The 14355-nt window shown below is 34.0% G+C and overlaps 1 pseudogene; it reads left to right on the top strand.

The window, feature by feature from the left end:
* The first annotated feature begins 3954 nt into the window (after nt 1-3954).
* LOC138328251 (uncharacterized) lies at nt 3955-13509 on the top strand (annotated as a pseudogene).
* The last annotated feature ends 846 nt before the right edge of the window (nt 13510-14355 follow it).

Genomic DNA, 14355 nt, shown 5'->3' with positions numbered 1-14355 from the left:
AGTAGAATGTCCAGGTTGAAAACCAGACTGATATTTATAAATAAGCGAATTATCTAACAAATAATTATGTAAGTACTTTGCGATTAGTCTCTCAAATACTTTACCAATTGTACATAATAATGAAATGGGTCTATAGTTTGAGGGATCTTGTTTGTCACCTTTTTTAAATATAGGAATAACTAATGCACGTTTCCATTGTGTAGGAAAGGATCCAGTCTCTAATGAGGTACGAAAGATAATGGAAAGAGGGTAGGCTACTGCACTTGCAGTGTTTTTTTAGCATAATGTGACTAATTGAATCGTGTCCTACTGCTTTCCCACTTTTTAATGATTTGAGGATGTCAATTATGGCATTTACGGTAACTGGTACGTCAGATATTATAGAGTCAGTTCTAGGTTCAGCAATAGGAACTTCCACCCCCCTGTCATCAATATTGGATATTGATATAAAGTAGTCGTTTAAAATATTTGCCTTTGTGTAGTCATCAATTTCAATAATTCCAGTCGCACTCCGCAAAGGAGGTATACAGTTAGATACATCAGAATTTTTAATAAGTCTGCGGACAAGTTTCCAAAAATTTCTGGGATTTGAATTACTAAAGTTATCGAGGAGACCATTAATGTCCGCATAAAACAATTCTTTTTTTCTTTTCTTTTGATTGTTAACTTTATTGCGCTGTTTTCTAAAGTTATTTAAATTTAACGGAGTGCGATTAGATTTATATTTTATGAAGTAGTCTATCTCGTTTCCTAATTTCTCGTCTTATGTCCGAGTCAAACCATGGTTTATCATTTGGCCTAATGGTTACAATTTTGGAAGGAATGCACGTGTCTGCTATGCCTAAATATTTATCTGAAAAAACTTGACACATGTCATCTACATTACCTGTTTGAGAAAAAAGTTCAGTCCAGTCAGTCGTCTCTAATTTATTGTTAAAAAGATCAAAATTTGCATCATTATAACACCAAATTTTACGCTTAAAGTTTTTAGTTTTCGTTGTGCCTACAGTCAATTCGACACAAGTCGCCTGATGATCAGAGGTAAATGGTAATGTAAAACAAGATTAATAATATTTTAGAATCATAAAAGTGATTAGCTTAACATTAATACTACACTTACCATCACCTTCTCAACAATTTAATAATGATAAATTAAATGTTAATATTTATAACGCGGGTCGTATCATGTTCCCCGCCGTCGTCCTAATTACCGCGCGTTTGTTAATCATCACCGCGCCAGACGACAAAACAGCGATATTTAATTTTCACTATTAACATATAATACATGGAATGTTGCACTTGTGTGATATTGTAACATGATCTAAGGCCATGGAATTTTTAGTATTTTCTATTGTTTGTCTATTTTTGTTACAAAAAGGTATTGAGCCTTTAGGCTTTCAATGGAATTTAAGGTAGAAAAAAAACAATTTACAAGAGTCTTTTAAAAGAAAATTTGAACTATGTTTATTCCTTGAAGAACATATTCTTGTTATATGTTTCCTATTTCTCATAAACATGTATGTGTGTGTGAATAAAATAATACATGTATATACTTGAGAGTTGAATAAAATTGGGAGTTATCAGTTGCTGTTCATAGAGTTGAGGACACCTTGAGAATGTTTTGCTTGATGTGTAATTGTAATTTATTGTTTTTATGTTTGTAATTTATTGAATTATTTGAAGATTAAATGTCTTCTGATAGTCTGTGTATTACAAAAACGAATGCACATGTACCGTAACATTATAATTATCTTGTAATTTTCGTATCAAAACAGACGCACATTTGTAATCTTTCATTAACTCTTACACAGAAAAATAAAATATTGCTGTCTTATTTTCATTAATATTTTCATGGTTAAAAAGCTTTATCTTTAACTCACTCCATCAGATGGGGGATAAGACAAAGGCATATTTCAATATTCAATATTCTCAAATAATTAATCCTTCTCTGTACCGAACATTTTTTTTGACATGCAGAATTCTTTCCATAACGAAGTCGTATTTAACGTCGACGTCGTAATTAACGTAGTCACTTATAGGGTGATCCAAATAATACAAAAGAGTGCCTCTAAGAAATTATTTGGAAATATTTGTTATATTTTCATAAGGATGAAATTTAATAAATAACATATATATGGTAGAGAGACAGAACTGTATGTAATTCAAAACAGAAAACATATAGAAGTTAATTTTTGAGATATCCATTGATATCCCCAGACTTGATGAGTTATTTGTTCAATTCCACGAAATTTTCGTTTTATACGATACTTCGCGGAACTTCCAATGAACAACTACATGTATTTATATATTGGTCTTATATATTGTGCCTGTATTGATAGTTACAATTCGCTATTGTATGCTTTTCAAATGATTTAAATAAGGATTGTTTTCATTTGACATTTTATTTTTATTTTTTCTCAAAACCACCTTTCTTATTATAAAACGTTTACATAGTGTTCGATAACCACAGACTAACATTACATTGTTTCATTATTTCACATGACAATGATAATATTGCTTTGTTTCTTTGGTTTTTGTTTTACTTTCTGTCGTTTAAAGACGACACCAAGTCAAGATATTATTTTTAAAATCACTAACAAATATTTTTTATTGTAGCATATGGGAAATAACTCCATTAAGAACCAGGGTGACATGTAATCATACTACAGGTAGATTCTCACAAAATAGGAATTACCACTTGCATGAAAAGAAATTAGTTAATATGTTTCGTTAAATGGATACATCATCTATGCATAAAGTTCTGTAATGATAAGGCGTATACGTATATGATGAAATATTATGATTATTCATATCAGAATTTATACTCATATTTTGGAAGAATATACTTTATGATTAACACATTTAATTCCTTGAATATTCTATCAAAGTTTAGATAACTGCAAAATAATTCTTTTTTTTTAAATAAAACTAAAAAGGTTTTTTTTTCATGTAAAGTTTGTAACTTCATTATATTCCCATGTAATATACATTGTATCAGAAAGGACTATGTATAGTTTTGGCCCATTTTTTATGTTAAATCCAACAATTAAAATAATAAAGAACAGTTTTGAAATTTGACGGATTTGGGACCAACAATCTATATATATAATTAAGGTCTCAAACCTTGCATAAAAATGGCATTAATGATATTAAAAAAATGCGACCATTCCTCAACATTATTTATCGATTGGAAAAATGTTTTAAAACAGAGTAAAATCGTCTCCAAAAAATACACTGCGTGAAAGCGCGAAAATTAAATGCCCAGAAAATAAGTTTTTGGGTAGTAATTACATCATTAGAAACAAAACGGTTATTGAATATTTATAATATTCTAGATAATTATAGAATTATAATGCAGTCTATAAGTCTGACGAGTTTGCTACATACATGTAGCTATATACATGTAGGTATCTATGGGATAGGGTTCAAATTTGCGCGTTATTCAATTTGTCTGCAATCATGGGAGAATTAAAGGACCATAAATCCCACGAGAAGGCATTTTATACATTGTACAACGAAAGCGCTTGCAAGTTTTGTTTTTTTTTGGGTTTTTTTCAATAGATTTTTTCAAAAGATTCAATACTTAGCTTATGATATTTTTGCAAACCAAAAGTTAAGAGTCCATGCGGTTACTTTTCTACAGATATGAACAATGATTTCTAAGAAAAGCGAGTCTCATCTACGTCCTTGGAAAAATACATCATGTTACATGTATATAAAAATATAGCAAGTAAACGCAATAGATAACATTTATTCGAAATCATATAAAAACAGGGACAAATTACAGTCTGTAAAATGCGTATGATAGATACAAACAAAAACATATATTAGATACTTGTATAAATTCCAATATCAACAGTCGACATACAGGTGCTACAAGAAACATACGTACACCTAGATCTACTCGAACGCACCTAATTATAATGTAAAGGGGAAGTCACTCTAACGCGCCAAGTATGAGTCTGTCGCTAAATGTAAGTAACGATACTGCAGGTAGGCCTAACATTAACTGATTAATATAGAATGATATTCGTCAACATTTGCACGATAGTGTTGTTTAAAGTACTTCAGTATAGATCATATAACATATTGGTCTTCAGGTTGAGCATAACAAGAAAGTGGAGCGCGGTGGAGCGCCCACTGTGAATCGGGATCGATCCACATGAAGTGATATGGGATGAAAGTAGATACTGTACTGCATTACGTAATCTAACGTCAACTGTACAGTAATTGTGATGGATCAGAATATGCATACTTAGAAAAGTTGTTATTTTGATTATAGGTCTAGTCCTGAAAATTATTGAATAACTTGAACAACCTTCATAGTTGATGGTTTGATGTATTGTACTGGTATGCATCCTTTGTGTATGTCAGAGTTATCTGCCCTTGCAGATAGGTGTCTACTCATATTGTTGTGAAGTATATTTTTTTAAAAGCCAAACATATTATTTTCTCTAAAACAATTTTTGTATTGGTTTAAAAAAATAATTGAAGTTACAATCACTGATATATCATGCATCACCTGTACGGGTTCACAAAGGGCAGATAACTCTAATAAATGTAAGCCAATGCAGAACATTTAGAACTCTTTATACAGCTTTCTTATTTTGAAATTTGTCTTTTTTTATTCGCAGTGTTGAAAAATGAACCAGCTAGCAATGTGGTGGTGGACAGCATGACCTAGTTTTATCCCTATGGAAACCTTGATGAAGAATATTTACACGTTTGCTGACATTATTCGTCACGCTGGAGGAAGCAATGTCACTCATTGGAATGAGAAGTCTGTTCATAATGCCTTTAATTGGGCAAATTACTGTCAAAGGGTACAAATACTTTCAAATCTCATATTGATAGGAATTTTGTGCAGACTTTAGAATATGCAATTTTAATGACAGTATGTGTACATGTATACAAATGTATGTTATTACAGCCCGAGATACTCTGGCCTTGACACCAGAAGACTTTGACATTTTATATATGACAGATAGATGTCTGGTATAGGGCCAAAGCGCACTGCTATATTAAAACGTGGAATAAGCCGACACCATTTGGTATCGGGCCAGGTCATCTCTGATTCAGACTGCTTACAAAATGTTACCACAGAGAATCCCCACTTACCTGGGTCTTTTCAACAAATGAATAATTTATCTACTCAAAGCCATACATTTTATCATGCATGCACATTCTTTGGTGTCAACACAGTATTTTCTTCTTTGGAATTTGAAATTTCCCATGTCGGCATTTTTTAATAGTATATGAAAATCGCCTTAATCTTGACGGATTGCTATATTAGGGTAAACAATTATTTCAAACAAGGTTAGTGGTGCTTCTCTGTGGTTAGTCTGAATCGGAGATGACCTGGCCCGATACCAAACGGTGTCAGCTTATTCCACGTTTTGATATAGCAGTACACTCTTGCCCTAAACCAAAGGCTTGTGTCAGGGCCAGAGTATCTCAGACTGTTGTTATTATAATTCAATTTTGCTTGAAACGAGCATTTCCATTGGTTGAAAAAATCATTTTATCAGCCCATAAAGGAAAAGATGGTGTCGCCGTTTGTAACGTTGCTTCCGATAAGCAGAGATTACAGGGTAATTATTAAATTGAATTAATATAAGGTTTAATCTTAATAGATTTTTTTATGTTATGGAGATATAACACAAAAATCTGAGTGTATACTCCCATCATAAACTGCTTTGCGGTTTATCTAGAGTACACGCAGATTTTTGTGTTATAGCTCCATAACATAAAAAATCTACTTAAGTTCATCCTTAATTATACAATATATTTACAAATTTACATGACCAATCAATATCACCCTCCTTTCAGCCTGCATACCGAAAACTAAAGGGCGGCGTGATATGAGAACTTGAGGTTTGAAATGATATGTGACATATAATAATGTACTTACAAATAATCATGTCATATAATTTTCATTATGTACACTTACATGTATAGACCTATACTTTGTTTTCCTGTCTTACATGTAAATATTTGTATGTTTTTTGAATAACAAGTAACACCTTTTAGTTCAAATTTCTCTACTTGCTTTGCTTGAAAACAGACAATTGAACCTCAAAGATTTGATAATATCGGTATTGTATGTATTGATACATGTTGTTGTATACTTTAAGGTACACTATGAAACCGCTGCGCGACCATACAGGGGAGAATTAGACCGACACATCAAGTCTTTGTCGCTGTATCTCTCTCCTCCATGTTGTCTAGAATTAAGTCTGGATGCCTTACAGCATGCAGAAAACCTTCTTTTACAGGTAAAAAGTATATAATATATATATATATGTACATATTAATAAATTGTTAAATACATATATTTCAGGTAAATAGATTATCAAATCCATAATGAGATAGTAAAGGTAAATAGGTTATCAAATACATATTGGGGTAATACAGGTAAATAAATAATCAGATCCATATTGGAATTGTACATGCAACTATATGATCAAATCCTTATTGGGATAGTACAGGTAAATACATCAAATCCTTATTTAGATGCAAATGTAATAGGGGTTAATAGATTATAATAGTGGAAGAAAGCTTATAACTGTCTGGTAAATTATAATGAGTATCTGGAGAATAAAATATTGGTCTATAGCAGTTTTAAGACACCTGTTTTATCAGGGATTTCAAATTGTCACTAGATGTTGAGATCAAGATGTCAAATTCAAGACTATGCCCAACTAAAATAACCACGGTGGTGGTATAAGGGTCTCATATGTGTTCGAGGGTGAAGACTTTGAAAAGGGAGGAGTATATAGTGTGATGGGACTGGGTTGATCATTGTAACCAGTTAGCTCAGCGGTAGAGCTAGACTGGCCACCAGACCCGAAGTTGCTGATAAGACTTTCTCAGCAGAGTTCTTTACTAGATTATCTAGAATCAGGCATGTAGTAGAGACAAAAATTATCAAGCCAAATTTTAATGATTCTTTTAAATATTCTAGAGGCTGGTGACCAGTCTAGGTTGAGCATTCAGCTACATTTTCTTCTCCCCTGTTACTAAAATAACAACATAAATTGCAGAAGTGTGGATTTTTGTGTTTCATTTCAGACCCTGGTTGGGAATCCATTACTACCCACAAGACTACTCGAGTGTATAGTTGATACCTGTATGAAGACTGAGACAAGTCGAGACACGTTTGTCAAGGTAGTATATATACATTAGGAAGAACAAGTGTATTGATCACTCACCTGGTATGTGTAATGTTGTCAACAAAACAATGAGTAATAGTAATTTAAAGGCATTGTTGACTGAGGACAGGTTCATATGTAAAAGAATTTAAATTATATGACTAAAGTGAATAATCGGGCAATGAAACCAGTCTAAATGCGTTCGTTGACCTTCCAAAAGTCTTATATATATCAAAAGACCGTCAGATTCTGCTTATATTGTCCAGTTTGACCATTGAAATTAAGCTTTAAAAAATTAATTAAGAAAAAGAGGCTGTGTGGGAATGTCAGCACAAATATAGCCAGCCGAGACAACGTTTTTTTGCTTTGTATGTAGAACGAATAATCATGCCCTGCCTCCATTCCGGTTCCGGACGACGACCATCTGTCAGAAATCTTCCGTCCGTCGTTCAGAGCTACGTCATCGCAGCTACTTTGTATGCAGAGCGATTTTGATAGGAATCTTTTTATTTCTTTTTCAAAACAAATTATATGGGATATAATTTGAAAAAAAAAGAGGAGTGTCAATTTGGGCCTTCTGGTGGCCATGACTGATAAGCATTATTTTTGTTTACAGATAAGAGGGGTTTAGATTACTTTGACCTATATTTTGTCACTAAATTATATTTTCCAAAATGTTTTATTTTCAACATATAAATGCATTATTACTAATTTAAAATCATTCAAAAATATCATTTGGTTCCAACAAAATTGGACAAAACCGAAAATTGACCCTCCTATTTAACCCCCATAACTCACAAGGGACTTCGACCTGATCTTAATCATATGTCATATTATGATAACCTAAACCACGGGTATCTGTCAACAAAAAATAATGTTTATCGTTCATGGCCACCAGAGGGCCCAAATTGACACTCCTCCTTTACCAACTTTAGCCATCCTTTGCTATTCACTATTCACTTCAGATTAGTTTGAGAGGTATCACTTATAAGGTGATGAACAAAGGGAGATAAATCTGATAGATCAGAGTGCTATATTTTAGGTCACCTGAGGTGAAGTCTCTTACATTTTCGACTTCTTTTCCAAAACTGCTGAAGAAATTTCAATGAAATTTTGCACAAACCTTCTAAGGCATAAGGCCAATTAAAATTGTAGCCTACATGTGTGTATCGCTATCTCGTCAACAGTGCCATCCCATTCAAACCCAATCAGGGAGTAAACCGATGACTTTTTCCAGGGAGCTTTGGGAGGGGCCAAAGAGGTAAAATTGGCCAAAAGATGTAGTAGAATCAAATACTCTTCGTAGATAGAAAGGTCATAAAGTCGTTTACAAAAGGTGTGAATTATATGACCCTGGGGTCTCGTTTCCCCCTGGGGAGGGGGACAAGCTTACTATAGTTTAAATAGGGTAAACACATTTTTGAGCATTATTTGCTCAATTTTCATAGGAAATGAGTCAAATATTGTCAGAATTATCAGTATGAGATGACCATTAAATCCTATTAACAAATTTTATATGACTGACCCCCAGGGGCCTTAGGGGCGCGGTCAAAAGGGATCAAATAGGCTAAAACTTCAAAAATATTCTTCTGAAATTCTGGAAATGGTAGAATCAAATACTTTTCATAGATAGAAAGGTCTTAAAGTCCATACAAAAAATGTCTCACGTTTGCCCCTGGGTAGGGGTATCAGCAAGCATACTAGGGTTTATATATGGAATACAAATTTATGAACATTTTTTGCTCAATTTGCATAGGAAATGAGTCAAACTTGGTTAGAATTGTTAGCCTGAGATAGCATTTTAACATCATATCCATATTGGTATTGACTGACCCCCTGGGGCAGAGGGGCGGGGCGAAAAAAAGGTCAAATAAGCTAAAACTTCAAAAATATTCTTCTAAAATTCTGGAAATGTTAGAATCAAATACACTTTATAGATGAAAAGGTCTTAAGGTGTTTTATAAATATTGTGAATTGTATGACCCTGGGGTCTCACATTTCCCCCTGGGGAGGGGGTCAAGTTTACTATAGTTTACATAGGAAAAACACATTTATGAGTAATGTATGCTCAATTTTCATAGGAAATGAGTCAAACTTGATTAGAATTATAAGCTTGAGATATAGCATTTCAACATCAATATTAGTCCTCGATGACCCCCTAGGGGACCAGAAGGGCGGGACCAAACAGTGTCAAAAAGACTAAAATTTTAAAAAATTCTTCTTATAAGTTCACAGTTTTGATGGAAGCAAATACTCTTCATAGTCTAAAAAGTCAAATTTATAAATCTCTGACCATCTTCAAGGCCCAGCATATAGTATTTATATGTCTTTTATTTGTTTCATTATTTGTTTCACTATATATTCAAATGTTAAGGCTAATGGGCCTCTTGTTAAGTTATGTGTTTCTTTCTTGCCATGTAGACGTGCAGTGAGACTTCTAAGAGCAATAGCATTATGGAAACTCTTGAGGAGATCTTTGACCAGCTTGGAGTTTCTACTGAGGATTTTAGAATAGAAAGCCAGGCGGAAACTTTACTAACGAAGCTCAAGTCATAGTACCAGTATTCTACCAACTCAGAAAGGTGAGTGTTATATCTGTACATCTCAGGATCAGGGTTCTAACAACACATACATGTAGGTGAGTGTTATATCTGTACATCTCAGGATCAGGGTTCTAACAACACATACATGTAGGTGAGTGTTATATCTGTACATCTCAGGATCAGGGTTCTAACAACACATACATGTAGGTGAGTGTTATATCTGTACATCTCAGGATCAGGGTTCTAACAACACATACATATAGGTGAGTGTTATATCTGTACATCTCAGGATCAGGGTTCTAACAACACATACATGTAGGTGAGTGTTATATCTGTACATCTCACGATCAGGGTTCTAACAACACATACATGTAGGTGAGTGTTATATCTGTACATCTCAGGATCAGGGTTCTAACAACACATACATGTAGGTGAGTGTTATATCTGTACATCTCAGGATCAGGGTTCTAACAACACATACATATAGGTGAGTGTTATATCTGTACATCTCAGGATCAGGGTTCTAACAACACATACATGTAGGTGAGTGTTATATCTGTACATCTCAGGATCAGGGTTCTAACAACACATACATATAGGTGAGTGTTATATCTGTACATCTCAGGATCAGGGTTCTAACAACACATACATATATGTGAGTGTTATATCTGTACATCTCAGGATCAGGGTTCTAACAACACATACATGTAGGTGAGTGTTATATCTGTACATCTCAGGATCAGGGTTCTAACAACACATACATGTAGGTGAGTGTTATATCTGTACATCTCAGGATCAGGGTTCTAACAACACATACATGTAGGTGAGTGTTATATCTGTACATCTCAGGATCAGGGTTCTAACAACACATACATATAGGTGAGTGGTATACATGTATCCCAGCTGTAGCACTAGGATCAGGGTTCTAACAACACATACATATATGTGAGTGTTATATCTGTACATCTCAGTATCAGGGTTCTAACAACACATACATGTAGGTGAGTGTTATATCTGTACATCTCAGTATCAGGGTTCTAACAACACATACATGTAGGTGAGTGTTATATCTGTACATCTCAGGATCAGGGTTCTAACAACACATACATGTAGGTGAGTGTTATATCTGTACATCTCAGGATCAGGGTTCTAACAACACATACATATAGGTGAGTGTTATATCTGTACATCTCAGGATCAGGGTTCTAACAACACATACATGTAGGTGAGTGTTATATCTGTACATCTCAGGATCAGGGTTCTAACAACACATACATATAGGTGAGTGGTATACATGTATTCCAGCTGTAGCACTATAATGATTGTACCTTATGCTTGCCAACCCTCCCTATTTCGGAGAGAGACTCCCGTTTTTGAACACTTATTTAAGGCCATTTAGCAAGTCCAAATTATTTAATATTCAAAATGTCAAAAATCTGACTATTCTATCAGAAAGAGCAGGTCAAAATATGCAAAAATCAATCTTTACTTTCTTCATAGGGGGTTACTAAGTAGACTTTCTTGAGGTTAAAAGTTTAATAAATACGTGAAAATTACCCACATAGGAATTTCAAAAAGTTGGCAAGTATTGTACCTTCATGTTGAAATGTAAGTTACGAGTTGTAATTTTCACATTATTCTGGTAATTGTATCACATATAGCATCATTTATAGTTGAAAAAGTTATTGGTTATCAAATTACTAAACCTAAGACCAACCCATCCCCACAATCCCCACTCACCATATACTACTGAAATGTATTTATAGAGGTAACTCGTAGTCCACATATAACATATGTAAATTCAATCTGATTAAAATACAGATCCTTATGACCACTCCGTTATATAAAGGATCTGACAATAACCCATAGGAGGTCACGTCCAGATGACCTTTATACCACGTGGTCTTCATATAGGATACATTTTCTACACCTGTCACATCCATTGAAAACGAAAGTTCGTCCCAGTATAGTATTAGTATACATAAACAATTAACTTTATTGTGCTCTTTGGGCGAGATGACTACGTAAACCAAAATAATTCTGACAGTTTTTTCAAACTATTTCGTCCCTGAAATTCACTGTCAAAATTTTGCAAGTAGCAATTTGATTGGCCATTTCCAAAGGTCACCTGGACATGACCCCTAATGGGATTTTCTCAGATCCTCTTATCAAACGTAGTGATAATAAGGATCTGTATTTTAATCAGATTGATGTAAATTATAAGTTTAGGTTTCAAAACAAATGCAGTGCATGACACTTTGATCCATAATAATTTCTTAGATGTAATATGGAACTTGAATATTTGTTACACTGGCTGAAATAATTAGTTGAACAATACAGACCCATTGGACCTCTTGTTAGGATACATTGTAGGTCATGCAATATGCACAGTTATTTAAGATGTCTATGATATTATATTTTAGATACCGGCAGTATGTATTTGGTATTTTGAAGCAGCTATCCAAAGACAAGAAAGGATTGGTAAGTGTGTATTTCTTCCATGATGAGGATTCGCTTAAAAATAAGTTGCTTAAAAAGCTTGTTTTTAATCCACTATTGTTTAGAGTGCTACCTTTAATCTGAATTGATTTCATACATAATGCTCTTTAATTGCTATTTAATTGGATATTTTGAGATATTTAATTAAGGTCAAGAGTTATGACACCTTTCTCAAAAAGAAATAATGATGCATTTCGTGTTTCATTTGATTTTTGCTGTAAAAATTGTAGTCATACCATAAATTATCCTTTATGCTCCGGAGGAGGTTACTACCACTGACATTAAATCTATCCCAATCATCGATACTCCAGGGGTTCGGATCACTTATGATCTCAACACCCCTGGACTATCTCATAGTAAAAATGAAGGCAGCTCAGGGGGAAAAAACTGAACCATGCAATCACAGGCCAGCAAAGAAGCGACGCCCATCTTCAAAGCCACACAGTCAACCACAGAGTACCATTATACAGCTATTTTGATGTACATCAAAGGACTAAATTACATGTTCCTTTCTTGGCCTCCAGTTTTACCATTAGATATTCCAGGGGTGTAGAGATTTTAAGTGATCAGAACCCCTGGAGTATTGAGGATGATCCATCCTTGGACTATCTCATAGTAAAACTGAAGACTGTTCAGGAAAATAAAACTTCCTTTGGAGACTACATGCAGAGAGAGCTACTCCTAACTTCAAAGCCACACAGTCAACCACAGTGTACCATTATTCCATTATTTTGATATAAATCAAATGATCAATTTACCTACATATTTTCTGCTGCATTCAGTTTCACTGTGAGATAGCTATAAAGTTAAGGGGTGGATATGATGACAGTCAGTAACCCCTGGAGTATTAGGGAAGACCATAAAAATGAAATTTAATGATTTAGCTTGAAATCTTTTTGTAATAACAGTATCTGGCTAACGCTTTCATGAGATGGGTTTCTGTTTGATACAGGACATCATGTCACATTTATCGTGTCTGGGGGATGGAAAAGCATCACAAAAGACGAACAGGAGTTTGGAAACAAAGGGGAAATACCACTCTCGTTCTCAAGAGGATGTTACAAACGTACACCCCTGCCTCGAGGATATTCAGGAAATGGTACTGAAGTGGATAGCTGAGGATGATCAATCAAAGAAATCATGATCTACAATTTATATACGTCACTTGGACAATTTCTTAAATAGCTTATATAGTTTAAGGGTAAGCAAAATTTATAATGGACTGTGATACCAAAACGGAGAATAGCATAAACTGTGTTAACACAATTTGTGTTGGTACCTTGTTGATAGAATAAAGTTATTTTTGTTGACATTTACACTTGTTTGAACTCACATCAATAATTTTGTTATTATGTCATAAAACCTACATTAACAAAGATGGATAACCTACACCTAACTCCTATATGTTTAGATATGAAAGTATATGTTTGAATCAGCACATACATAAAATGTAAGAATTAATTGTCTTGTATTGATCGCCTAATAACAACAAAGGTGAGGTCATGATATGTCCAGCGCATGCCTGTCCAGTCATCCGTCCGCAATCAAATTGTATAAATGGTCATGGTCAGGCCTGAGGGACAGAGCCAAAAGGGGGGCAGTCTGGCCATATAACGATCCTTTCTTTTAACCTGAACATTGGATAATTTTATGAGCATTATCCCTATGTAATAATGATATAAAGTTGTACAAATGCCTGTACATAATGAACCACCACTCCTTCTTTGAAATTGAGTATTGAATAGTTATATTGCATTAATATCTTCAAAATGGGATTTGGATTAAAAAATTGTCCACATTATTGGACTTGCCCTCAGAGTGCCAACGCAAAAAAGGGTCAATTTGGCTATTTTTAATAATACAACTTCCCTGAAACCACAGGTCCCTGTGTCTGAAATTAAGCATTGGATACAGGTAGCATTTATGGAACTCGGTAGTCTAATGGTTGAAATATTATCTGTGAACCAAAAACGATCAATTTGGATATAATTGGCTCCTCTGAAACTAACAATGGATAAAACTTATACTACATATATAGAAAGTATGCCTAAGAGGTGAGGACTGATCTATTACCTGATTCATATTAAAACTTTTACTATTGAATGAGGCCGTTCTATGTTTGTTGAATATATATAAAGTGCACTGCAAGATACTATAATGTG

The sequence above is a fragment of the Argopecten irradians genome, chromosome 7, assembly GCF_041381155.1.
Source record: "Argopecten irradians isolate NY chromosome 7, Ai_NY, whole genome shotgun sequence".
NCBI classification, from domain to species: Eukaryota; Metazoa; Mollusca; class Bivalvia; order Pectinida; family Pectinidae; genus Argopecten; species Argopecten irradians.
The sequence above is the reverse complement of the archived record's forward strand: the minus strand, read 5'-3'. Positions and strand labels throughout refer to the sequence as shown.